The 27,658-nt window shown below is 52.3% G+C and overlaps 1 protein-coding gene across 3 annotated transcripts in view; it reads right to left on the bottom strand.

Annotated features, from left to right (window-relative positions):
- LOC147700862 (rap1 GTPase-activating protein 1-like) overlaps positions 1–27,013 on the bottom strand; it is a 332,204-nt gene extending 305,191 nt beyond the window's left edge. For all 3 annotated transcript variants that reach the window (XR_015297415.1, XM_086929761.1, XM_086929762.1), the window contains exon 1: positions 26,888–27,013. The gene's annotated coding sequence lies outside the window, so the exon portion shown is untranslated. The remainder of the gene's footprint in view (positions 1–26,887) is intronic.
- Positions 27,014–27,658: the final 645 nt, after the last annotated feature.

Here is a 27,658-nt window from a genome sequence, read left to right as displayed (position 1 = left end):
TGTACAAATACACATAATATAACAGCAGTATTACTCTGGGTGTAACACATAAAGCTGGAACTGCGTTCTGATTGTGGTACTATAATCCTAGCACCACAACTCATCCATTTTTTTATAAAGAATCAACATACTTCTTGATAGTTGTGGCCGGACATTGCTTCAGCTATCAGTGTCATGTAAAAACAAAAACTAAACTCCTATCTGGAACTGAGGGTAGCTTTGGAAACCTGCCTGCACCATATCCTACCTCTGGATTGGTCATGCCCCCCACTATTCGGGTTCTCTCCCCCCAAAAACAATGCTGCTTGGAACATTTTCCAAACATTGGATGAAAGCTCCAGTCGCAAAACTCTGGCCTCTCTGAAAACATACAAACATTTCAGCGATCCCTTACCATCGAACCTCTTCAAGGAAATCAGATCGTCCTTACTCCCTCTTTGGACGAGGATAATTAACACCTATCTGCTTCAAGTCACAATTCCAGACTGCCTTAAATCGGAGCAGGTCACCCCCAGCCTTAAAAAAACTACTACAGACAACACTAACCCTGACAATTTCCACCCAATTTCCAGTATTCTCACTCTGGCTAAGCTCTTAGAGAAATGCATACACTCCCAGCTATGTAACCACATTGAACAATTCCACTTGCTTGACCAATTCCAGTCAGGCTTTCGTCAGGGGCATAGCACAGACTCTACTCTTAGTCACATTATGGGCGATGCTCGATGAATGCTAGACTCAAATGATTCTTGCCTTCCGCTGCTCCTTGACCTGCTTTTGATACGGTCAAACATGATAACCATCTTAAGCTACTGGAACACAGGATTGGGCTATCAGGGACTGTGCTAAATTGGTTCTCCTCATTCCATCACAACAGAACACAAAGACTGAAGGTGAATCAGGCTCTGTCAAATCCCACTCCCCTCACTCTGGGGGTCCCACAGGGGCCCACGCTCTCACCCACCCTTTTCAACCTATTCATTGAGCCCCTAACTTAACTCCTGAAGTTGTCCAACTTTCATTACCACAGGTATGCTGATGACACCCAATTGTACCTGAAAGTCTCCTCCCCGGAGGACATAAGGTCCCTCAACTCAACTCTTCAGGAAACACATAGTTGGTTGACACTCAATCACTTGAAACTAAATGCCCTCAAAACAGAATTTCTTCTTATTGCCCCAGCCAATCACTCCCCAGACATCGAAGAATGGCTGCATCAACTCCCAGCTCTCGACTGCCCTTCAAGCATCATTGATTCCTCGAGCTCTCTGGGAATAATACTCAACAAACATCTGAGCATGCAAAAGCACGTCAGTGCTCTCACCAAAGCGGCAAACCTCCAGCTGAGAGTCTTGAGGAAAATTAAACCGCTCCATAACGACTTCAAAAATGCGGTGCAAGCCCTAGTGATTTCTAAACTGGACTGCGGTAGTGCTATCCTCTGCGGCCTTCCTAGAGTGAAGATGGCGCCACTTAGGCACTCTCTCAACTCTGCTGCGCGGCTCATTACAGGCTCCAAATGCTATAATCACATCACGGCTGAGTTGAAATCTCTTAAATAGCTCCCGTATGAAGCAAGGATTCATCTGAAAATTGCCTGCATGACACATAAATCTTTACACTTTAACACCCCAATCTATCTTGCACAAAAACATGAGCTTTCTGGGGGCTCCTGCTCCTCTAGAGGCTCTAGCACCTTACGGCTCAAGCCACCGAAATTCCATAAAAAGAAAACTTACAATCAACCTTTTTCTGGAATTGCTCCAAGAATCTGGAATGCCTTGCCACCTGAAATAAGACCTAATAACTCCACGGCTTCCTTCAAAGAAGAAATAAAAGAGTTACTGATGAAGATATTTTTGGGCTAGCTTCCAATCACCTTAAGATGCATTTTCTTTTGTTCCCTTTAGTTCTGTTTTGATTTTCATGATCTTTTATGTTTGTTTTCTTTTCCGATTGTGTTACTATTACCACGGGGTGTGCCCGTTGAACTGCCAAGATGTAAAGCGCTCTGTTACCCTTATGTGGTCTTGTTCATGCTATATAAAAATCTTCAAGTAAATACATTATGAGTAATAATGATACATACATACATTGGTATATATCAATGTACATGCATACATGCATAGAGGGGCTTGGAGTAAGGTCTGTCAACCATTGCTCTGTTCGTATTTCAGTCGTGTTAAGGCTCAGCCCACAGGTTAACATACAGAATGGTGCAGCGGATCAGCCACCTTCAGCCTTTGACTATTTGGCCAACAGGACCACGTCCCACAGCACGGCCATTGGGTATCTGTGGGGTCAAGAAGTGTGAGTGATGTCATTCTGCTGTTAGCTTGAATACATGTAATGGGTGAGCCATGAAGGCAGAAACACTGTTTGTGGCACTGAAGTGGGGCCAACACATTGCTGAATATTCTGCAGTCCTCAGCATGAACATCTTTCATAAGCAGTAGCAGTGCTGCTCAGCAGCTACCATGGCCAGCAGTGCAAGTAGCAGTGTCCACTCCCCTCCACTCTTCCCTCTCTCAATCTAGTGAAGTGAACGTAACGCCAACATAAGGAGCCAGATTCACAGAGGGCCTCTGCACTAGTTCCAGAAGGCCCCAGTCATGGCGGGGGCCCGCACTTGTGAAGGGATCTCTATTCTACAATTAGTATGGACTGCGGTGGCCAACACCATGACTGTGGGGCCTCCGTAACAAGTGTGGATGTCCTTTGTGAATCAGGCCCACAATGTCCTCCCGCCAGAGATGGAGTTTAGTGAATGAGACATTCAACGGACGAGCCACAGGTGGAAGCGGTCAAGAGCCTTGAGTGGATGTATGTCGTTACAACGCATACTTTTACAACGCATTTTTTACACCGCAACATCCATTACAACGCATTCCATTACAACGCATGCCTTTACAACGAAATCTTTGAAACTACCTTTACAACGCATTCCACTACAACGCATACTACATTTATAACGCATACCATTACATTGCACGTATGGTAAGTATTGAATAGTGTAGGGGTAAAAATTACTATTCTAACTCCAGGGGGTGCAACAGTAGGGTAAGCGTTGGAAAGTGTAGGGGTTAAAATTACTATTCTAACTCCAGGGGGTGCAAGAATAGGGTAAGTGTTGGATAGTGTAGGGGTAAAAATTACTATTTTATTCCAGGGGGTGCAACAGTAGGGTAAGTATTGGATAGTGTAGGGGTAAAAATTACTATTCTAACTCCTGGGGGTGCAAGAATAGGGTAAGTGTTTGATAGTGTAGTATGCGTTGTAATAGTATGCATTGTAATGACTGCGTTGTAAAGGTATGCGTTGTAGTGACATGCGTTGTAATAGTTGCGTTGTAATGGCATGCGTTATAATGGATGTTGCGTTGTAAAAGTTTCATTGTAAAGGTAGTGCGTTGTAAAAGTTGCGTTGTAAGTGTTGTTTCCCGCCTTGAGTGGACACACATCTGAGTGCATGCATGACCCCAAAGCTTGCTTCTGCTGCTGCTGGCCAACCCCCCTTGGCCCCAATATCTTCTCTTCTCAACTCCCCCCATACCTCCACCTGCTGTAAGGTGTCAAGAGGCCTATGAAACACTTTGGATGTATCAGACCCCGTGAGTATAACTATAACCTGCTTCGGCCATGTTTTCTTGCTCATGCTAATGCTGACCACACAACGTGTCTATCCTGAATCTTCATAGCAGACTGTGGATTGCCAGGTGAGACTTGATTCTGAGAATCAGCTGATGATATTTTTGTTACAAACTGAAAGCCAGATCCTAGGATCTCATGAGCTCAACTAGGCACCTGCTTGTGTTCACTGTGAACAATTTATTATAAATAAAATACATAAATAAATAAAGAAGTCTTTTCAAATAAAGTGACCAGTTTGTGACTACATCTCTGGTGCTGCCTCCACTCTTGCATTGAATTTCGTCTCTGGATTTCCAGTGGGACCGAATTGCAGCAAGTCCCGTGGTGGGCTAGCACAGGACTTTACTCAACAAGGGACTTTTATGATTGATGTGCTCAGCGTAGAGTCAGCTACAGGTACATTTTGTTGTAACAATTCATTATGTGATCAATACAGGAAACCAGTGGGTCCGATTCACAAAGGGACTTATGACTCGTAAAGTTGCTGCTTTGGAACCTTCGCACTGCAGTGCGCGTAACTTTATGAGTTGTAAGTCCCTTTGTGAATCGGGCCCAGGATGGTTAAGGTATACAATTTAGGTGCACATGAATCAAAATACGCAATTGTGATTCCTTAATTGCGATTACTAATGAGTCGCAAATATAGAATCACTATTGCCTCTGCATGTAGGAATTGCAAAAGAAATTGTGATTCCTACACATTCGTTAATTGAGACTCGCAAATTGCGACTCGCAATTAAGGAATGGCTTCCTATTCATTCCTATGGGCCTTGAGGCCCATAGGAATGAATGGGAATTGCATGCGCAATTTGTGAGTACCCAATAGGTACTCTCAAATTTCAAGGGTGCAATGGTGCCAAAAGGACGCCCTGTTGCACCCCTGACATGTCTATTTTACCACATGTTGCGCACACACATGCCCCAAGGGCATGTGTGTGTGTAACATGGAACTTTGAATAATGCACTTTAGTGCATTTTTCAAAGTTTTCGCAAATGACCATCAACATGTAATTGATGGTAATTCACAATTCTTATTTGCGAAATCGCACTTTTTTTATAATGCATTGCATTTAAGAAATCGCAATTTGCGATTCTTTGAATGTAATCACAATTTAAGTAATTGCAAATGTAGCGATTACTAAAATTGCGATTTGTGCATTTGGGATGATGCATCCCAAATGCAAAAATACTGGTCGCAAAGGGGCAGATTCTGTGAATCTGCCCCTTTGCGACCGGTATTTTCGTTGATGCATGAGGCCCTCAGACTTTTAAACATTTGGGTCAGCCATTTAAGCTTTTTAATACTTTACACAATTAAGTTGATACCACCATTGATAGTTTTATTCAAATTAATAAATACATTTCCTGGTAGGAGAAAAGGAACAAGGAAACACTTTTATCCATACACTTATCAATCAATTTGTAAACCTATGTACTTCAGTCCATCTTAGAAGAAAATTCATACACAATTTACAAAATACTTTAATTACATAACTCTATAAGATCAAATTATTATTTATGAGACTAAAAAAAAACAATCGTACAAAACCCCTTATACGTAGTCATTCACCCTGGGGGCGGGGCATTCAGCGATAAGGTGACCATGCAATAGTCAATATATTTGTTGCAATCTTGTTATTAAAACCATGTTTTCCTCTCCATATAGCCATTTCTTATCTTCTCATCATGTTTGCCTACAGAGTTTCCCCCTGGCAGCGAGAAGCCACATGATTGACAGCAGCATCAGCAGCGCAAGAGTGACACAAGAAACTGATCAATAACTCAACATTTTGTCACTTTTAGTGCAATGTTCATCATTGTCTCATTGATCCTAAATGTAGTTTCAGAGAAGTCAGGAGCACAGTGCAACTACTACACATGATCGGATCAGAGCAGTCCGGTGCGTGCTCCAACTACTACACATGGTGGGTTCAGAGCAGTCAGGCCATGCTCCAACTACTACACGCGGTGCGTTCAGAGCAGTCAGGCAACGCTCCAACTCTACACGCGGTGGGTTCAGAGCAGTCAGGCAACGCTCCAACTCTACACGCGGTGGGTTCAGAGCAGTCAGGTGCACGCTCCAACTACTACACGTGGTGGGTTCAGAGCAGTCAGGCCACGCTCCAACTACTACACGTGGTGGGTTCAGAGCAGTCAGACGCACGCTCCAACTACTACATGTGGTGGGTTCAGAGCAGTCAGGCCACGCTCCAACTACTACACATGGTGGGTTCAGAGCAGTCAGGCCATGCTCCAACTACTACACGCGGTGGGTTCAGAGCAGTCAGGCAACGCTCCAACTCTACACGCGGTGGGTTCAGAGCAGTCAGGCAACGCTCCAACTCTACACGCGGTGGGTTCAGAGCAGTCAGGTGCACGCTCCGACTACTACACGTGGTGGGTTCAGAGCAGTCAGGCCACGCTCCAACTACTACACGTGGTGGGTTCAGAGCAGTCAGACGCACGCTCCAACTACTACATGTGGTGGGTTCAGAGCAGTCAGGCCACGCTCCAACTACAACACATGATCGGATCAGAGCAGTCCGGTGCGTGCTCCAACTACTACACGTGGTGGGTTCAGAGCAGTCAGGCCACGCTCCAACTCTACACGCGGTGGGTTCAGAGCAGTCAGGCAACGCTCCAACTCTACACGCGGTGGGTTCAGAGCAGTCAGGTGCACGCTCCAACTACTACACGTGGTGGGTTCAGAGCAGTCAGGCCACGCTCCAACTACTTCACGTGGTGGGTTCAGAGCAGTCAGGCCACGCTCCAACTACTACACGTGGTGGGTTCAGAGCAGTCAGGCGCACGCTCCAACTACTACATGTGGTGGGTTCAGAGCAGTCAGGCGCACGCTCCAACTACTACATGTGGTGGGTTCAGAGCAGTCAGGCCACGCTCCAACTACTACATGTGGTGGGTTCAGAGCAGTCAGGTGCACGATCTAACTACAACACATGGTGGGTTCAGAGCAGTCAGGTGCACGCTCCAACTACTACATGTGGTGGGTTCAGAGCAGTCAGGTGCACGATCTAACTACAACACATGGTGGGTTCAGAGCAGTCAGGTGCACGCTCCAACTACTACACGTGGTGGGTTCAGAGCAGTCAGGCCACGCTCCAACTACTACACGTGGTGGGTTCAGAGCAGTCAGGCCACGCTCCAACTACTACACGTGGTGGGTTCAGAGCAGTCAGGCGCACGCTCCAACTACTACATGTGGTGGGTTCAGAGCAGTCAGGCGCACGCTCCAACTACTACATGTGGTGGGTTCAGAGCAGTCAGGCCACGCTCCAACTACTACATGTGGTGGGTTCAGAGCAGTCAGGTGCACGATCTAACTACAACACATGGTGGGTTCAGAGCAGTCAGGTGCACGCTCCAACTACTACATGTGGTGGGTTCAGAGCAGTCAGGTGCACGATCTAACTACAACACATGGTGGGTTCAGAGCAGTCAGGTGCACGCTCCAACTACTACATGTGGTGGGTTCAGAGCAGTCAGGCCACGCTCCAACTACTACATGTGGTGGGTTCAGAGCAGTCAGGTGCACGATCTAACTACAACACATGGTGGGTTCAGAGCAGTCAGGCCACGCTCCAACTACAACACGTGGTGGGTTCAGAGCAGTCAGGCCACGCTCCAACTACTACACGTGGTGGGTTCAGAGCACTCAGGTGCACGCTCTAACTACAACACATGGTGGGTTCAGAGCAGTCAGGTGCACGCTCCAACTACAATACGTGGTGGGTTCAGAGCAGTCAGGCGCACGCTCCAACTACAACACGTGGTGGGTTCAGAGCAGTCAGGCGCACGCTCCAACTACAACACGTGGTGGGTTCAGAGCAGTCAGGTGCACGCTCCAACTACTACATGTGGTGGGTTCAGAGCAGTCAGGCCACGCTCCAACTACAACACGTGGTGGGTTCAGAGCAGTCAGGCCACGCTCCAACTACAACACGTGGTGGGTTCAGAGCAGGCAGGCGCACACCACAACTACTACACATGGTGGGTTCAGAGCAGTCTGGCCACGCTCCAACTACAACACGTGGTGGGTTCAGAGCAGTCAGGCCACGCACCAACTACAACACGTGGTGGGTTCAGAGCAGTCAGGCCACGCACCAACTACAACACGTGGTGGGTTCAGAGCAGTCAGTCCACGCTCCAACTACAACACGTGGTGGGTTCAGAGCAGTCAGGCCACGCTCCAACTACTACACGTGGTGGGTTCAGAGCAGTCAGGCGCACTCTCCAACTACTACACGTGGTGGGTTCAGAGCAGTCAGGCGCACGCTCCAACTACTACACGTGGTGGGTTCAGAGCAGTCAGGCCACGCTCCAACTACAACACGTGATGGGTTCAGAGCAGTCAGTCCACGCTCCAACTACAATACGTGGTGGGTTCAGAGCAGTCAGGCCACGCTCCAACTACTACACGTGGTGGGTTCAGAGCAGTCAGGCGCACGCTCCAACTACTACACGTGGTGGGTTCAGAGCAGTCAGGCCACGCTCCAACTACAACACGTGGTGGGTTCAGAGCAGTCATGCCACACTCCAACTACTACACGTGGTGGGTTCAGAGCAGTCAGGCGCACGCTCCAACTACTACACGTGGTGGGTTCAGAGCAGTCAGACCACGTTCCAACTACAACACGTGGTGGGTTCAGAGCAGTCAGGCCACGCTCCAACTACAACACGTGGTGGGTTCAGAGCAGTCAGGCCACGCTCCAACTACTACACGTGGTGGGTTCAGAGCAGTCAGGCCACACTCCAACTACAACACGTGGTGGGTTCAGAGCAGTCAGGCCACGCTCCAAATACTACACCTGGTGGGTTCAGAGCAGTCAGGCCACGCTCCAACTACAACACGTGGTGGGTTCAGAGCAGTCAGGCCACGCTCCAACTACAACATGTGGTGGGTTCAGAGCAGTCAAGCCATGCTCCAACTACTACACGTGGTGGGGTCAGAGCAGTCAGGCCATGCACCAACTACTACATATGATAGGTTCAGAGCAGTCAGGCCACGCTCCAACTACAGCATGTGGTGGGTTCAGAGCAGTCAGGCGCATGCTCCAACTACTATACGTGGTGGGTTAAGAGCAGTCAGGTCACGCTCCAACTACAAGACGCGGTGGGTTCAGAGCAGTCAGGCGCACGCTCCAACTACTTCACGTGGAGAATTCAGAACAGTCAAGCACATGCTCCAACTACTAAACATGATAGATTCAGAGCAGTCAAGCCATGCTCCAACTCCTACATGTGGTGGGTTCAGAGCAGTGAGGCGCACGCTCCAGCTACTACACATGGCAGGTTCAGAGCAGTCAGGTGCACGCTCTAACTTCGACACATGGTGGGTTCAGAGCAGTCAGGCCACGCTCCAACTACTACACGTGATAGGATCAGAGCAGTCAGGTGCACGCTCCAACTACTACATGTGGTGCGTTCAGAGCAGTCAGGCCACGCTCCAACTACTACACATGGTAGGTTCAGAGCAGTCAGGCCACGCTCCAACTACAACACGTGGTGGGTTCAGAGCAGTCAGGCCACGCTCCAACTACAACATGTGGTGGGTTCAGAGCAGTCAGGCCACGCTCCAACTACTACACGTGGTGGGTTCACAGCAGCCAGGCCACGCTCCAACTACTACACGTGGTGGGTTCAGAGCAGTCAGGCGCACGCTCCAACTACTACACGTGGTGGGTTCACAGCAGTCAGGCCATGCTCCAACTACTACACGTGGTGGGTTCAGAGCAGTCAGGCCACGCTCCAACTACAACACATGGTGGGTTCAGAGCAGTCAGGCCACGCTCCAACTACTACACGTGGTGGGTTCAGAGCAGTCAGGCGCACGCTCCAACTACTACACGTGGTGAGTTCAGAGCAGTCAGGCCACGCTCCAACTACAACACGTGGTGAGTTCAGAGCAGTCAGGCCACGCTCCAACTACAACAAGTGGTGGGTTCAGATCAGTCAGGCCACGCTCCAACTACTACACGTGGTGGGTTCAGAGCAGTCAGGCCATGCATCAACTACTACATATGATAGGTTCAGAGCAGTCAGGCCATGCTTCAACTACAACATGTGGTGGGTTCAGAGCAGTCAGGCGCACGCTCCAACTACTACACGTGAAGGATTCAGAGCAGTCAAGCACATGCTCCAACTACTAAACATGATAGATTCAGAGCAGTCAAGCCACGCTCCAACTCCTACATGTGGTGGGTTCAGAGCAGTGAGGCGCACGCTCCAGCTACTACACATGGCAGGTTCAGAGCAGTCAGGCGCACGCTCCAGCTTCTACACATGGTGGGTTCAGAGCAGTCAGGCCATGCTCCAACTACTACACGTGATAGGATCAGAGCAGTCAGGTGCACGCTCCAACTACTACATGTGGTGCATTCAGAGCAGTCAGGCCACGCTCCAACTACTACACATGGTAGGTTCAGAGCAGTCAGGCCACGCTCCAACTACTACACGTGGTGGGTTCACAGCAGTCAGGCCACGCTCCAACTACTACACGTGGTGGGTTCAGAGCAGTCAGGCGCACGCTCCAACTACTACACGTGGTGGGTTCAGAGCAGTCAGGCCACGCTCCAACTACTACACGTGGTGGGTTCAGAGCAGTCAGGCGCACGCTCCAACAACTACACGTGGTGGGTTCACAGCAGTCAGGCCACGCTCCAACTACTACACGTGGTGGGTTCAGAGCAGTCAGGCCACGCTCCAACTACTACACGTGGTGGGTTCAGAGCAGTCAAGCCATGCTCCAACTACTACACGTGGTGGGTTCAGAGCAGTCAGACGCACGTTCCAACTACTACACGTGGTGGGTTCAGAGCAGTCAGTTTGAGAGCGAAGCACTATTCACAAGCTCCCGTAGGATGCCCTGTAGAAACACAATTCCTTCCTTTGTGTATATATATTTTTTCTCTTTTATACTTCAAACCATATATTTCAAAACAAATTGTCCATAAGATTCATAGCTTGAACTTTTTTAATTTACATTTGCCCCTCTGCCTTGTTTTCTGTAAGTTGTAGCGCCATGAAGCCGCTGGCGAACGTGCGCTTTATAAATAATTTTAAATTCAAATTCAAATTCATGAATCTCTTTGGTTTTCATGTTGTGCACTGGCGTGAGCTAGTCAGTTTGAGCGAGAGCACCACGCTATTAATAGTATTAAATTTCACATTAGGTTTACTTTAACAAGTTTACAGGAGTGCAGAGTGCCACATCTTTTGTGGTATTCAGAGCAGTCAGGCCACGCTCCAACTACAACACGTGGTGGGTTCACAGCACTCAGGCCATGCTCCAACTACTACAAATGGTCTCTCCTGTTACTCTGGCTGCAGAGCGCTGCACCTCTAGGACTCTATGTCTCTTTTGGTACTCTGGCTGCAGAGTGCTGCACTTTTGGATTATGTGTCTCTCCTGATACTCAGGCTGCAGAGTGCTGCATCTCTGGGAGTCTGTGTCTCTACTAATGCTCTGGCTGTAGAGTGTTGCAGCTCCGGTGCTCTGTGTCTCTGTTGATAGTCTGATGGCATAGTGCGGCACCTCTGGGACTCGCTGTCTCTCCTGAAACTTTGGCTGCAAAGTACTGCACCTGTGTGTCTCTCTGAATACTCTGGCTGCAGAGTGCTGCACTTCTTGAAATCTGTGTTTCTCCTTATACTCCAACTGCAGAGCGCTGCACTTCTAGGATTCGGTGTGTCTCCTGATACTCTGCCAGCAGTGTTACCCCCTTGGACTCTGTCTGTCTCCTGATACTCTGGCTGCAGAGTGCTGCACCTCTGGTACTCACATTCTACCCTGGTATTCTACTTGCAAAGTGCTACACCTCTAGGACTCTGTGGGGCATAGGTACAAGGACGTAACAGCTTTTTTTATCACCCTGTTTACAAGTTGCAGCTAACTGCAGATAGCGGTACTTTTCTGGCAAAACACACATTTTTTAAATAGCCATTTCTGTAAGCGGGACTTAACAAAAATGAGATGCAAGGTAGGTGCTCCGGTGCAAAAACTGTTGTTAACCCCACTTTGCAATATTTACAAGGAATTCCTTTTATGGTGCAAAACTGAGAAAACTGCCTCTAACTCCAGTTGGAGGCAGTTTTGTAAGACCAGAAAATAGTTGGACTTAAAAATGGTGCAAACACTTGGGGCCACATTTCAAAAGGTTTTGGTGCTGGACAGAGGTGCAAGGAATGTTGCTGCTCTGCCGTGCGCCAAATATACAGGGCAGGAATGCACACCATCTATTAGAAAGAGCGTATTTCTTGCAAACCGTGAATTTATAAGATCGCCACTTCTGTTAGCAGGACTTAACAAAAATGAGATGCAAGGTAGGCGCTCCCGTTCAAAAACTGCTGCTAACCCCACTTCGCGATATTTAGAAGGAGTTCCTTCTATAGTGAAAAAACAAAAAAATTGCCTCTAACTTCAGTTGCAGGCAGTTTTGTAAGACCGGAAAACAGCTGGTCTTAAAAATGGTGCAAACACTTGGGGCCTCATTTCAGAGGGTTTTGGTGCTGGACAGCTCTGCAAGGAACTTGGCTGCGCTGCCCTGAACCAAAACTACGGGGCAGGAATGCAGACCATCAATAAGACAGGGCTGCACACTTTTCACTACACCCTTCTTGAGATACCATGAATGCGCTGTATTCACTGTATGATGCTCCATGTCGCAACTAATGACAGATACGTCTGGAATCCTGACGTATCTCTCAAGCTAAACTCGTATTGCGGCAGTTGTGTTACAAGCATGACGCAACTCCAGCAATGCATTGGACAAGCCTATCCCTGTGACACTCTGGTGGCAGAACGCTGCACCTCTGGAACTCTGTTTCTCTCCTGCCAGTCTGGCTGCAAAGTGCTGCACCTCTGGGACTCTGTGTCTCTCCTAATACTCTGGCTGCGGGGTGCTGCACATCTAGGACTCTGTGTCTCTCCTGGTACTCTGGCTGCGGGGTGCTGCACATCTAGGACTCTGTGTCTCTCCTGATACTCTGGCCACAGAGCGCTGCACCTCTGGGACTCTGTGTCTCTCCTGATACTCTGGCCACAGAGCGCTGCACCTCTGGGACTCTGTGTCTCTCCTGATACTCTGGCTACAGAGCGCTGCACATTTAGGACTCTGTGTCTCTCCTGGTACTCTGGCTGCGGGGTGCTGCACATCTAGGACTCTGTGTCTCTCCTGATACTCTGGCTACAGAGTGCTGCACCTCTGGGACTCTGTGTCTCTCCTGATACTCTGGCTGCAGAGTGCTGCACCTCTGGGACTCTGTGTCTCTCCTGATACTCTGGCTGCAGAGCGCTGCACCTCTGGGACTCTGTGTCTCTCCTGATACTCTGGCTGCAGAGCGCTGCACCTCTGGGACTCTGTGTCTCTCCTGATACTCTGGCCACAGAGCGCTGCACCTCTGGGACTCTGTGTCTCTCCTGATACTCTGGCTACAGAGCGCTGCACATTTAGGACTCTGTGTCTCTCCTGGTACTCTGGCTGCGGGGTGCTGCACATCTAGGACTCTGTGTCTCTCCTGATACTCTGGCTACAGAGTGCTGCACCTCTGGGACTCTGTGTCTCTCCTGATACTCTGGCTACAGAGTGCTGCACCTCTGGGACTCTGTGTCTCTCCTGATACTCTGGCTGCAGAGCGCTGCACCTCTGGGACTCTGTGTCTCTCCTGATACTCTGGCCACAGAGCGCTGCACCTCTGGGACTCTGTGTCTCTCCTGATACTCTGGCTACAGAGCGCTGCACATTTAGGACTCTGTGTCTCTCCTGGTACTCTGGCTGCGGGGTGCTGCACATCTAGGACTCTGTGTCTCTCCTGATACTCTGGCTACAGAGTGCTGCACCTCTGGGACTCTGTGTCTCTCCTGATACTCTGGCTGCAGAGCGCTGCACATCTAGGACTCTGTGTCTCTCCTGATACTCTGGCTGCAGAGTGCTGCACTCTGGGACTCTGTGTCTCTCCTGATACTCTGGCTGCAGAGTGCTGCATCTCTGGGACTCTGCGTCTCTCCTGATACTCTGGCTGCAGAGTGCTGCACCTCTGGGACTCTGTGTCTCTCCTGATACTCTGGCCACAGAGCGCTGCACCTCTGGGACTCTGTGTCTCTCCTGATACTCTGGCCACAGAGCGCTGCACCTCTGGGACTCTGTGTCTCTCCTGATACTCTGGCTACAGAGCGCTGCACATTTAGGACTCTGTGTCTCTCCTGGTACTCTGGCTGCGGGGTGCTGCACATCTAGGACTCTGTGTCTCTCCTGATACTCTGGCTACAGAGTGCTGCACCTCTGGGACTCTGTGTCTCTCCTAATACTCTGGCTGCGGGGTGCTGCACCTCTGGGACTCTGTGTCTCTCCTGATACTTTGGCTACAGAGCGCTGCACATCTAGGACTCTGTGTCTCTCCTGATACTCTGGCTACAGAGTGTTGCACTCTGGGACTCTGTGTCTCTCCTGATACTCTGCCTACAGAGTGCGCAAACTCTGTGTCTCTCCTGATACTATGGGTGCAGAGTGCTGCACCTCTGGGACTCTGTGTCTCTCCTGATACTCTGGCTACAGAGCGCTGCACATCTAGGACTCTGTGTCTCTCCTGATACTCTGGCTACAGAGCGCTGCACATCTAGGACTCTGTGTCTCTCCTGATACTCTGGCTACAGAGTGCTGCACCTCTGGGACTCTGTGTCTCTCCTGATACTGTGGCTACAGAGCGCTGCACATCTAGGACTCTGTGTCTCTCCTGATACTCTGGCTACAGAGTGTTGCACTCTGGGACTCTGTGTCTCTCCTGATACTCTGCCTACAGAGTGCGCAAACTCTGTGTCTCTCCTGATACTATGGGTGCAGAGTGCTGCACCTCTGGGACTCTGTGTCTCTCCTGATACTCTGGCTACAGAGCGCTGCACATCTAGGACTCTGTGTCTCTCCTGATACTCTGGCTACAGAGCGCTGCACATCTAGGACTCTGTGTCTCTCCTGATACTCTGGCTACAGAGTGCTGCACCTCTGGGACTCTGTGTCTCTCCTGATACTGTGGCTACAGAGCGCTGCACATCTAGGACTCTGTGTCTCTCCTGATACTCTGGCTACAGAGTGTTGCACTCTGGGACTCTGTGTCTCTCCTGATACTCTGCCTACAGAGTGCGCAAACTCTGTGTCTCTCCTGATACTATGGGTGCAGAGTGCTGCACCTCTGGGACTCTGTGTCTCTCCTGATACTCTGGCTACAGAGCGCTGCACATCTAGGACTCTGTGTCTCTCCTGATACTCTGGCTACAGAGTGCTGCACCTCTGGGACTCTGTGTCTCTCCTGATACTCTGGCTGCAGAGTGCTGCACCTCTGGGACTCTGTGTCTCTCCTGATACTCTGGCTACAGAGCGCTGCACATCTAGGACTCTGTGTCTCTCCTGATACTCTGGCTACAGAGTGCTGCACCTCTGGGACTCTGTGTCTCTCCTGATACTGTGGCTACAGAGCGCTGCACATCTAGGACTCTGTGTCTCTCCTGATACTCTGGCTACAGAGTGTTGCACTCTGGGACTCTGTGTCTCTCCTGATACTCTGCCTACAGAGTGCGCAAACTCTGTGTCTCTCCTGATACTATGGGTGCAGAGTGCTGCACCTCTGGGACTCTGTGTCTCTTCTGGTACTCTGACTGCAGAGTGCTGCACACTGGGACTCTGTGTCTCTTCTGGTACTCTTCCTGCAGAGTGCTATTCCTCTAGGACTCTTTCTCTCCTGCTACTCTGGCTGCCGAGTGCTGCACCTCAGGGACTCTGTGTCTCTCCTGATACTCTGGCTACAGAGCGCTGCACATCTAGGACTCTGTGTCTCTCCTGATACTCTGGCCACAGAGTGCTGCACCTCTGGGACTCTGTGTCTCTCCTGATACTCTGGCTACAGAGCGCTGCACATCTAGGACTCTGTGTCTCTCCTGATACTCTGGCTACAGAGCGCTGCACATCTAGGACTCTGTGTCTCTCCTGATACTCTGGCTACAGAGTGCTGCATCTCTGGGACTCTGTGTCTCTCCTGATACTTTGGCTACAGAGCGCTGCACATCTAGGACTCTGTGTCTCTCCTGCTACTCTGGCTGCAGAGTGCTGCACCTCTAGGACTGTCTCTCCTGGTACTCTGGCTGCAGAGTGTTGCACTCTGGGACTCTGTGTCTCTCCTGATACTCTGCCTACAGAGTGCGCAAACTCTGTGTCTCTCCTGATACTATGGGTGCAGAGTACTGCACCTCTGGGACTCTGTGTCTCTCCTGATACTCTGGCTACAGAGCGCTGCACATCTAGGACTCTGTGTCTCTCCTGATACTCTGGCTACAGAGCGCTGCACCTCTGGGACTCTGTGTCTCTCCTGATACTCTGGCCACAGAGTGCTGCACCTCTGGGACTCTGTGTCTCTCCTGATACTCTGGCTACAGAGCGCTGCACATCTAGGACTCTGTGTCTCTCCTGATACTCTGGCTACAGAGCGCTGCACATCTAGGACTCTGTGTCTCTCCTGATACTCTGGCTACAGAGTGCTGCATCTCTGGGACTCTGTGTCTCTCCTGATTCTTTGGCTACAGAGCGCTGCACATCTAGGACTCTGTGTCTCTCCTGCTACTCTGGCTGCAGAGTGCTGCACCTCTAGGACTGTCTCTCCTGGTACTCTGGCTGCAGAGTGTTGCACTCTGGGACTCTGTGTCTGTCCTGATACTCTGGCTACAGAGCGCTGCACATCTAGGACTCTGTGTTTCTCCTGATACTCTGGCTGCAGAGTGCTGCACCTCTAGGACTCTGTGTCTCTCCTGGTACCCCGCCTGCAGAGTGCTGCACCTCTGGGACTCTGTGTCTCTCCTGCTACTCTGGCTGCAGAGTGCTGCACCTCTAGGACTGTCTCTCCTGGTACTCTGGCTGCAGAGTGTTGCACTCTGGGACTCTGTGTCTCTCCTGATACTCTGCCTACAGAGTGCGCAAACTCTGTGTCTCTCCTGATACTATGGGTGCAGAGTGCTGCACCTCTGGGACTCTGTGTCTCTCCTGATACTGTGGCTACAAAGCGCTGCACATCTAGGACTCTGTGTCTCTCCTGATACTCTGGCTACAGAGTGTTGCACTCTGGGACTCTGTGTCTCTCCTGATACTCTGCCTACAGAGTGCGCAAACTCTGTGTCTCTCCTGATACTATGGGTGCAGAGTGCTGCACCTCTGGGACTCTGTGTCTCTCCTGATACTCTGGCTACAGAGCGCTGCACATCTAGGACTCTGTGTCTCTCCTGATACTCTGGCTACAGAGCGCTGCACCTCTGGGACTCTGAGTCTCTCCTGATACTCTGGCCACAGAGTGCTGCACCTCTGGGACTCTGTGTCTCTCCTGATACTCTGGCTACAGAGCGCTGCACATCTAGGACTCTGTGTCTCTCCTGATACTCTGGCTACAGAGTGCTGCACCTCTGGGACTCTGTGTCTCTCCTGATACTGTGGCTACAGAGCGCTGCACATCTAGGACTCTGTGTCTCTCCTGATACTCTGGCTACAGAGTGTTGCACTCTGGGACTCTGTGTCTCTCCTGATACTCTGCCTACAGAGTGCGCAAACTCTGTGTCTCTCCTGATACTATGGGTGCAGAGTGCTGCACCTCTGGGACTCTGTGTCTCTCCTGATACTCTGGCTACAGAGCGCTGCACATCTAGGACTCTGTGTCTCTCCTGATACTCTGGCTACAGAGCGCTGCACCTCTGGGACTCTGTGTCTCTCCTGATACTCTGGCCACAGAGTGCTGCACCTCTGGGACTCTGTGTCTCTCCTGATACTCTGGCTACAGAGACAGAGCGCTGCACATCTAGGACTCTGTGTCTCTCCTGATACTCTGGCTACAGAGCGCTGCACATCTAGGACTCTGTGTCTCTCCTGATACTCTGGCTACAGAGTGCTGCATCTCTGGGACTCTGTGTCTCTCCTGATACTTTGGCTACAGAGCGCTGCACATCTAGGACTCTGTGTCTCTCCTGATACTCTGGCTACAGAGCGCTGCACATCTAGGACTCTGTGTCTCTCCTGATACTCTGGCTACAGAGTGCTGCATCTCTGGGACTCTGTGTCTCTCCTGATACTTTGGCTACAGAGCGCTGCACATCTAGGACTCTGTGTCTCTCCTGGTACTCTGGCTACAGAGCGCTGCACATCTAGGACTCTGTGTCTCTCCTGATACTCTGGCTACAGAGCGCTGCACATCTAGGACTCTGTGTCTCTCCTGATACTCTGGCTACAGAGTGCTGCATCTCTGGGACTCTGTGTCTCTCCTGATACTTTGGCTACAGAGCGCTGCACATCTAGGACTCTGTGTCTCTCCTGCTACTCTGGCTGCAGAGTGCTGCACCTCTAGGACTGTCTCTCCTGGTACTCTGGCTGCAGAGTGTTGCACTCTGGGACTCTGTGTCTCTCCTGTTACTCTGGCTGCAGAGCGCTGCACCTCTGGGACTCTGTGTCTCTCCTGATACTCTGGCTGCAGAGTGCTGCACTCTGGGACTCTGTGTCTCTCCTGATACTCTGGCTGCAGAGCGCTGCACCTCTGGGACTCTGTGTCTCTCCTGATACTGTGGCTACAGAGCGCTGCACATCTAGGACTCTGTGTCTCTCCTGATACTCTGGCTACAGAGTGTTGCACTCTGGGACTCTGTGTCTCTCCTGATACTCTGGCTACAGAGCGCTGCACATCTAGGACTCTGTGTCTCTCCTGATACTCTGGCTACAGAGCGCTGCACATCTAGGACTCTGTGTCTCTCCTGATACTCTGGCTACAGAGTGCTGCATCTCTGGGACTCTGTGTCTCTCCTGATACTTTGGCTACAGAGCGCTGCACATCTAGGACTCTGTGTCTCTCCTGGTACTCTGGCTACAGAGCGCTGCACATCTAGGACTCTGTGTCTCTCCTGATACTCTGGCTACAGAGCGCTGCACATCTAGGACTCTGTGTCTCTCCTGATACTCTGGCTACAGAGTGCTGCATCTCTGGGACTCTGTGTCTCTCCTGATACTTTGGCTACAGAGCGCTGCACATCTAGGACTCTGTGTCTCTCCTGCTACTCTGGCTGCAGAGTGCTGCACCTCTAGGACTGTCTCTCCTGGTACTCTGGCTGCAGAGTGTTGCACTCTGGGACTCTGTGTCTCTCCTGTTACTCTGGCTGCAGAGCGCTGCACCTCTGGGACTCTGTGTCTCTCCTGATACTCTGGCTGCAGAGTGCTGCACTCTGGGACTCTGTGTCTCTCCTGATACTCTGGCTGCAGAGCGCTGCACCTCTGGGACTCTGTGTCTCTCCTGATACTGTGGCTACAGAGCGCTGCACATCTAGGACTCTGTGTCTCTCCTGATACTCTGGCTACAGAGTGTTGCACTCTGGGACTCTGTGTCTCTCCTGATACTCTGCCTACAGAGTGCGCAAACTCTGTGTCTCTCCTGATACTATGGGTGCAGAGTGCTGCACCTCTGGGACTCTGTGTCTCTCCTGATACTCTGGCTACAGAGCGCTGCACATCTAGGACTCTGTGTCTCTCCTGATACTCTGGCTACAGAGCGCTGCACCTCTGGGACTCTGTGTCTCTCCTGATACTCTGGCTGCAGAGTGCTGCACTCTGGGACTCTGTGTCTCTCCTGATACTCTGGCTGCAGAGTGCTGCACTCTGGGACTCTGTGTCTCTCCTGATACTCTGGCTGCAGAGTGCTGCACTCTGGGACTCTGTGTCTCTCCTGATACTCTGGCTGCCGAGTGCTGCACCTCTGGGACTCTGTGTCTCTCCTGATACTCTGGCTGCAGAGCGCTGCACATCTAGGACTCTGTGTCTCTCCTGATACTCTGGCTACAGAGCGCTGCACATCTAGGACTCTGTGTCTCTCCTGATACTCTGGCTACAGAGCGCTGCACATCTAGGACTCTGTGTCTCTCCTGATACTCTGGCTACAGAGTGCTGCATCTCTGGGACTCTGTGTCTCTCCTGATACTTTGGCTACAGAGCACTGCACATCTAGGACTCTGTGTCTCTCCTGCTACTCTGGCTGCAGAGCGCTGCACATCTATGACTCTGTGTCTCTCCTGATACTCTGGCTACAGAGTGCTGCACCTCTGGGGCTCTGTGTCTCTCCTGATACTCTGGCTGCAGAGTGCTGCATCTCTGGGACTCTGTGTCTCTCCTGATACTTTGGCTACAGAGCGCTGCACATCTAGGACTCTGTGTCTCTCCTGCTACTCTGGCTGCAGAGTGCTGCACCTCTAGGACTGTCTCTCCTGGTACTCTGGCTGCAGAGTGTTGCACTCTGGGACTCTGTGTCTGTCCTGATACTCTGGCTACAGAGCGCTGCACCTCTAGGACTCTGTGTCTCTCCTGATACTCTGGCTGCAGAGTGCTGCACTCTGGGACTCTGTGTCTCTCCTGATACTCTGGCTGCAGAGTGTTGCACTCTGGGACTCTGTGTCTGTCCTGATACTCTGGCTACAGAGCGCTGCACATCTAGGACTCTGTGTCTCTCCTGATACTCTGGCTACAGAGCGCTGCACCTCTGGGACTCTGTGTCTCTCCTGATACTCTGGCCACAGAGTGCTGCACCTCTGGGACTCTGTGTCTCTCCTGATACTCTGGCTACAGAGCGCTGCACATCTAGGACTCTGTGTCTCTCCTGATACTCTGGCTACAGAGCGCTGCACATCTAGGACTCTGTGTCTCTCCTGATACTCTGGCTACAGAGTGCTGCATCTCTGGGACTCTGTGTCTCTCCTGATACTTTGGCTACAGAGCGCTGCACATCTAGGACTCTGTGTCTCTCCTGCTACTCTGGCTGCAGAGCGCTGCACATCTACGACTCTGTGTCTCTCCTGATACTCTGGCTACAGAGTGCTGCACCTCTGGGGCTCTGTGTCTCTCCTGATACTCTGGCTGCAGAGTGCTGCATCTCTGGGACTCTGTGTCTCTCCTGATACTTTGGCTACAGAGTGCTGCACATCTAGGACTCTGTGTCTCTCCTGCTACTCTGGCTGCCGAGTGCTGCACCTCTAGGACTGTCTCTCCTGGTACTCTGGCTGCAGAGTGCTGCACCTCTAGGACTGTCTCTCCTGGTACTCTGGCTGCAGAGTGCTGCACTCTGGGACTCTGTGTCTCTCCTGATACTCTGGCTGCAGAGTGCTGCACTCTGGGACTCTGTGTCTCTCCTGATACTCTGGCTGCAGAGTGCTGCACTCTGGGACTCTGTGTCTCTCCTGACACTCTGGCTGCAGAGCGCTGCACCTCTGGGACTCTGTGTCTCTCCTGATACTCTGGCTGCAGAGTGCTGCACTCTGGGACTCTGTGTCTCTCCTGATACTCTGGCTGCAGAGTGCTGCACTCTGGGACTCTGTGTCTCTCCTGACACTCTGGCTGCAGAGCGCTGCACCTCTGGGACTCTGTGTCTCTCCTGATACTCTGGCTGCAGAGTGCTGCACTCTGGGACTCTGTGTCTCTCCTGATACTCTGGCTGCAGAGTGCTGCACTCTGGGACTCTGTGTCTCTCCTGATACTCTGGCTGCAGAGTGCTGCACTCTGGGACTCTGTGTCTCTCCTGATACTCTGGCTGCAGAGTGCTGCACACTGGGACTCTGTGTCTCTCCTGATACTCTGGCTGCAGAGTGCTGCACTCTGGGACTCTGTGTCTCTCCTGATACTCTGGCTACAGAGTGCTGCACCTCTGGGACTCTGTGTCTCTCCTGATACTCTGGCTGCAGAGCGCTGCACATCTAGGACTCTGTGTCTCTCCTGATACTCTGGCTACAGAGCGCTGCACCTCTAGGACTCTGTGTCTCTCCTGATACTCTGGCTACAGAGCGCTGCACTCTGGGACTCTGTGTCTCTCCTGATACTCTGGCTGCAGAGCGCTGCACATCTAGGACTCTGTGTCTCTCCTGATACTCTGGCTACAGAGTGCTGCATCTCTGGGACTCTGTGTCTCTCCTGATACTTTGGCTACAGAGCGCTGCACATCTAGGACTCTGTGTCTCTCCTGATACTCTGGCCACAGAGCGCTGCACATCTAGGACTCTGTGTCTCTCCTGATACTCTGGCTGCAGAGTGCTGCACCTCTAGGACTGTCTCTCCTGATACTCTGGCTGCAGAGTGCTGCACTCTGGGACTCTGTGTCTCTCCTGATACTCTGGCTGCCGAGTGCTGCACCCTGGGACTCTGTGTCTCTCCTGCTACTCTGGCTGCAGAGTGCTGCACCTCAGGGACTCTGTATCTCCTGATACTCTGGCTGCAGAGTGCTGCACACTGGGACTCTGTCTCTCTCCTGATACTCTGGCTGCAGAGTGCTGCACCTCAGGGACTCTGTATCTCCTGATACTCTGGCTGCAGAGTGCTGCACACTGGGACTCTGTGTCTCTCCTGATACTCTGGCTGCAGAGTGCTGCACTCTGGGACTCTGTGTCTCTCCTGATACTCTGGCTGCAGAGTGCTGCACACTGGGACTCTGTGTCTCTCCTGATACTCTGGCTGCAGAGTGCTGCACACTGGGACTCTGTCTCTCTCCTGATACTCTGGCTGCAGAGTGCTGCACACTGGGACTCTGTCTCTCTCCTGATACTCTGGCTGCAGAGTGCTGCACCTCTGGGACTCTGTGTCTCTCCTGATACTCTGGCTGCAGAGTGCTGCACCTCTGGGACTCTGTGTCTCTCCTGATACTCTGGCTGCAGAGTGCTGCACCTCAGGGACTCTGTATCTCCTGATACTCTGGCTGCAGAGTGCTGCACACTGGGACTCTGTCTCTCTCCTGATACTCTGGCTGCAGAGTGCTGCACCTCTGGGACTCTGTGTCTCTCCTGATACTCTGGCTGCAGAGTGCTGCACACTGGGACTCTGTGTCTCTCCTGATACTCTGGCTGCAGAGTGCTGCACACTGGGACTCTGTGTCTCTCCTGATACTCTGGCTGCAGAGTGCTGCACACTGGGACTCTGTCTCTCTCCTGATACTCTGGCTGCAGAGTGCTGCACCTCTGGGACTCTGTGTCTCTCCTGATACTCTGGCTGCAGAGTGCTGCACACTGGGACTCTGTGTCTCTCCTGATACTCTGGCTGCAGAGTGCTGCACACTGGGACTCTGTGTCTCTCCTGATACTCTGGCTGCAGAGTGCTGCACCTCAGGGACTCTGTCTCTCTCCTGATACTCTGGTTACAGAGTGCTGCACTCTGGGACTCTGTGTCTCTCCTGATACTCTGGCTACAGAGTGCTGCACATCTAGGACTCTGTCTCTCTCCTGATACTCTGGCTGCAGAGTGCTGCACACTGGGACTCTGTCTCTCTCCTGATACTCTGGCTGCAGAGTGCTGCACACTGGGACTCTGTCTCTCTCCTGATACTCTGGCTGCAGAGTGCTGCACCTCAGGGACTCTGTGTCTCTCCTGATACTCTGCCTGCAGAGTGCTGCACACTGAGACTCTGTCTCTCTCCTGATACTCTGGCTGCAGAGTGCTGCACATCTAGGACTCTGTCTCTCTCCTGATACTCTGCCTGCAGAGTGCTGCACACTGGGACTCTGTCTCTCTCCTGATACTCTGCCTGCAGAGTGCTGCACACTGGGACTCTGTGTCTCTCCTGATACTCTGGCTGCAGAGTGCTGCACACTGGGACTCTGTGTCTCTCCTGATACTCTGGCTGCAGAGTGCTGCACCTCAGGGACTCTGTCTCTCTCCTGATACTCTGGTTACAGAGTGCTGCACTCTGGGACTCTGTGTCTCTCCTGATACTCTGGCTACAGAGCGCTGCACATCTAGGACTCTGTCTCTCTCCTGATACTCTGCCTGCAGAGTGCTGCACACTGGGACTCTGTCTCTCTCCTGATACTCTGCCTGCAGAGTGCTGCACACTGGGACTCTGTCTCTCTCCTGATACTCTGCCTGCAGAGTGCTGCACCTCAGGGACTCTGTCTCTCTCCTGATACTCTGCCTGCAGAGTGCTGCACACTGGGACTCTGTCTCTCTCCTGATACTCTGCCTGCAGAGTGCTGCACCTCAGGGACTCTGTCTCTCTCCTGATACTCTGCCTGCAGAGTGCTGCACACTGGGACTCTGTCTCTCTCCTGATACTCTGCCTGCAGAGTGCTGCACACTGGGACTCTGTCTCTCTCCTGATACTCTGCCTGCAGAGTGCTGCACCTCAGGGACTCTGTCTCTCTCCTGATACTCTGCCTGCAGAGTGCTGCACACTGGGACTCTGTCTCTCTCCTGATACTCTGCCTGCAGAGTGCTGCACACTGGGACTCTGTCTCTCTCCTGATACTCTGCCTGCAGAGTGCTGCACCTCAGGGACTCTGTGTCTCTCCTGATACTCTGGCTGCAGAGTGCTGCACCTCAGGGACTCTGTCTCTCTCCTGATACTCTGGTTACAGAGTGCTGCACTCTGGGACTCTGTGTCTCTCCTGATACTCTGGCTACAGAGCGCTGCACATCTAGGACTCTGTCTCTCTCCTGATACTCTGCCTGCAGAGTGCTGCACACTGGGACTCTGTCTCTCTCCTGATACTCTGCCTGCAGAGTGCTGCACACTGGGACTCTGTCTCTCTCCTGATACTCTGCCTGCAGAGTGCTGCACCTCAGGGACTCTGTCTCTCTCCTGATACTCTGCCTGCAGAGTGCTGCACACTGGGACTCTGTCTCTCTCCTGATACTCTGCCTGCAGAGTGCTGCACCTCAGGGACTCTGTCTCTCTCCTGATACTCTGCCTGCAGAGTGCTGCACACTGGGACTCTGTCTCTCTCCTGATACTCTGCCTGCAGAGTGCTGCACCTCAGGGACTCTGTGTCTCTCCTGATACTCTGGCTGCAGGGTGCTGCACATCTAGGACTCTGTGTCTCTCCTGATACTCTGGCTGCAGGGTGCTGCACCTCAGGGACTCTGCGTCTCTCCTGATACCTCACACTCTCCACCAGCTGCACGCCTGGGCAGTGGCTGCAGTTTGATGCTCCACTGTCGAGACTTTTAAAGCTCTGCTTTGCAGTCATCTTCATTATTTTTTTCACTGTATCTTGTGCTCACGAAACACGTGGATTTCAGAGGCGCGGTGTTTGCCAGAGCGCTCAAGACACCTTTTATTATTAGAAATTGGTATTATTTTTGTTGCACTCATGAACTATGAATACTGTTATTATTGGTAATAATAATGATAATAATAATAATAATAATAATAATAATAATAATAATAATAATACTACTAATAATAATAATAATAATAAAAATATGAGGGGAGGGGCGTCTGCATGTTGTTGTCCGAGGCCCTCCCCTCCCCCTTCCCTGTCTTTCCCTCTCATACTCTCTCAGGGGCTTATGTACAAGCCCCTTGCGCCACCGTGCGTCACTTTTAACATGAGAAAAAGTAATGTGGGGCGGCGCAAGGGGCTTGTACATAAGCCCCTTCGTTTCTGTCTCCCTCTGTCTCTCAGGGTTTCCCCCAGTCTCTCTCTCTGTCTTTCCCTCTCTCAATATCTGTCTCCTTCTGTCTCCCTCATTCTCTCTCTCAATCTGTCTTTTTCTCTCCGGCTCTCCCTTCCTCCGTCTCTCCATCCCTCTCTCTCAATCTCTGTATCTCTCTCTCTTCCTCTATCTCCACCCCCTCTCTTTCATTGCCTACCCTTCTAGCTCTCCCTCACTGTCTCTCCTACTCTTTCTCCTGCCATGTCTCTCTCCCTGTATCACTCTCTTTCTTCCTCTCTCTCCCTCTCTCTCTCCTTGTATCTCTCTCTTTCTCTTCCTCTCTCTCGTTCTTCCTCTCTGTCTCTCTCCCTCTCTCTCCTCCCTGTCTCTGTCTCTCTCTTTCTCTCTCTCGCTCTCTCTTCTCTCTCTCTCCCTCTCTCTCTTCCCCGTCACTCTCTCTCTCCCGTTCTCTTACCTTGTATCTCACTCTTCCACTCCCTCCTCTACCTCTCTCGCTCACTCTCTCTTCCTCTCTCTCCCTCTCCTTCTCTCTCTCTTTTTCTCTCTCTCCCTGTATCTCTCTTTCTCTTCCTCTCTGTCTCTCTATCTCTCTCCCCTCCCTCTCTCTCCCTGTATCGCTCTTTCTCTTCCTCTCTGTCTCTCTATCTCTCTCCCCTCCCTCTCTCTCCCTGTATCTCTCTTTCTCTTCTCTATCTCTCTCCCCTCCCTCTCTCTCCCTGTATCTCTCTTTCTCTTCCTCTCTGTCTCTCTATCTCTCTACCCTCCCTCTCTCTCCCTCTCTCTCCTTGTATCTCTCTTTCTCTTCCTCTCTCACATTCTCTCTCTCTCCCTGTGTCTCTTTCTCCCTCCCCCTCTTTCTTCTGTTTCCGATTACTCCCTAATCCCCACTCTTTTCACCCACTGCCTCTCTCCTCCAATCCCCCAATGCTTCGCTCCCCTTTGCCCCGATCTCGCTGGCTGCCCCATCGCACTCCTTTCTCACTCACGATCCTTCCTTCTTTTCCATCCTCCACCGTACCTCCCTCATTCGAACTAGCCCCGTCTCCTCGCTCCAGTCCGGCCTCGGGCGGGCGGTGCGCCAGGGGACACCCGTAATGGAAACCCTGGCGATGCGGGTGACAAAAAGTTGACCTTGGGTGGCACCTGACATGGCATCGCCTAGATCACCAATGAGTGAATGAATGAACACATATAAACGCAAGGGCCTCTTCCACACTAGCCCCCCCTTTCCCGCACCCCTTCCCCCTATTATCTTGAGCCCGACCCCCGTTTGTCGCATTATCTCTGCTTAGCGCCCCCCCCCTGTGAATGCCACCCCGGGGTCCCGTCTCCATTCTACACCCCCCACCCCAATCCCCCCCACCCCCCGTCTTTGCCACTCGCCCCCTCACTCCTGCACTCCTGCCCCCTCCCTGCCCTCTCTCTGCCCCATCTCGATCCTTGCCCACGCTCTGCCCTTGCGCCCTGTTGAGCAGTGACCCCCCCACGCACCTTTAGCTTGGCTGCCTCCTCCCGGCCCCTTCCTGCTCCAGACCCCCCTCGGTCCGCAGCACCCCCGCCCCCTCCCCGCCCCCTCGCCCCCTCCCTCAGGCTCTGCACCAAAACCCTTCGCACGCCAGAGGCCCCGCCTGCCCGTTCCATCCATCCCGTCCACGGCCACTGTCCCCTGGCAGCGCCCCTTTGCCCCTCGGGGTGCCAGCCGCCACCCTGCCCGAGCCCCACCCCGAGGGAGCCCCGCGGGCCCCGCACCGCGCTAATTGCTGCGGCAGCGGCGGGGGATGTCAGCCTTACCTCGGTCACTGCCTCCTCCTGCTGGTGGCAGACACAGCCGCGGCACCGGCGCCCCTCTGCGCCATCAATTATTCAGGGATGGAGGGGAGTGGGGGGGGCGGCCTCCTGCGCGGCGCAGACACAGCTGTGGGCCTCCCTCACGTATCACTCCTGAGCTGCGCGCACAGGTGGAGAGGGATGGGGGGTGGGGGGGGGGGGGGGGGGGGCGGCCTCCTGCGCGGCGCGCACACACAGGCGCGCACCTCCCTCACCTATCACTCCTGCGCACCACACACAGGTGGAGAGCAATGCGGGGGGCGGCCTCCTGCGCGGCGCGCACCTCCCTCACCTATCACTCCTGCGCTACGCACACAACCAGACAGGGATGCAGGAGACGGCCTCCTGCGCTGCGCACACACAGGCGCGCACCTCCCTCACCTATCACTCCTGCGCAGCACACACAGGTGCAGAGGGATGCGGGACACAGCTTCATGCGTGGCACGTACTGGCGCAGAACTCCCTCACCTATCACTCCTGCGCAGCGCAAACAGGCGCGCACCTCCCTCACCTATACCTGCTGTGTATGGTGCACGTCCGTCACGCAGAACGCATGCCCTCGCACACAGGTTCTCACCTCCCTCACCTGGATACAGGGCGCACCTCCCTCATGCATACCTCCTCAGCTGTGCACACAAGTGCGCACCTCCCTCACACATTACTCCTGCCTGGCGCACACACGCAGGCACCGCCCTCATGCATACCTCTTGCTTGGTGCACACAGGCATGCAGCTC

Source organism: Lissotriton vulgaris, chromosome 7 (assembly GCF_964263255.1).
Source record: "Lissotriton vulgaris chromosome 7, aLisVul1.2, whole genome shotgun sequence".
NCBI classification, from domain to species: Eukaryota; Metazoa; Chordata; class Amphibia; order Caudata; family Salamandridae; genus Lissotriton; species Lissotriton vulgaris.
This window is presented reverse-complemented; position numbering and strand designations above follow the sequence as displayed.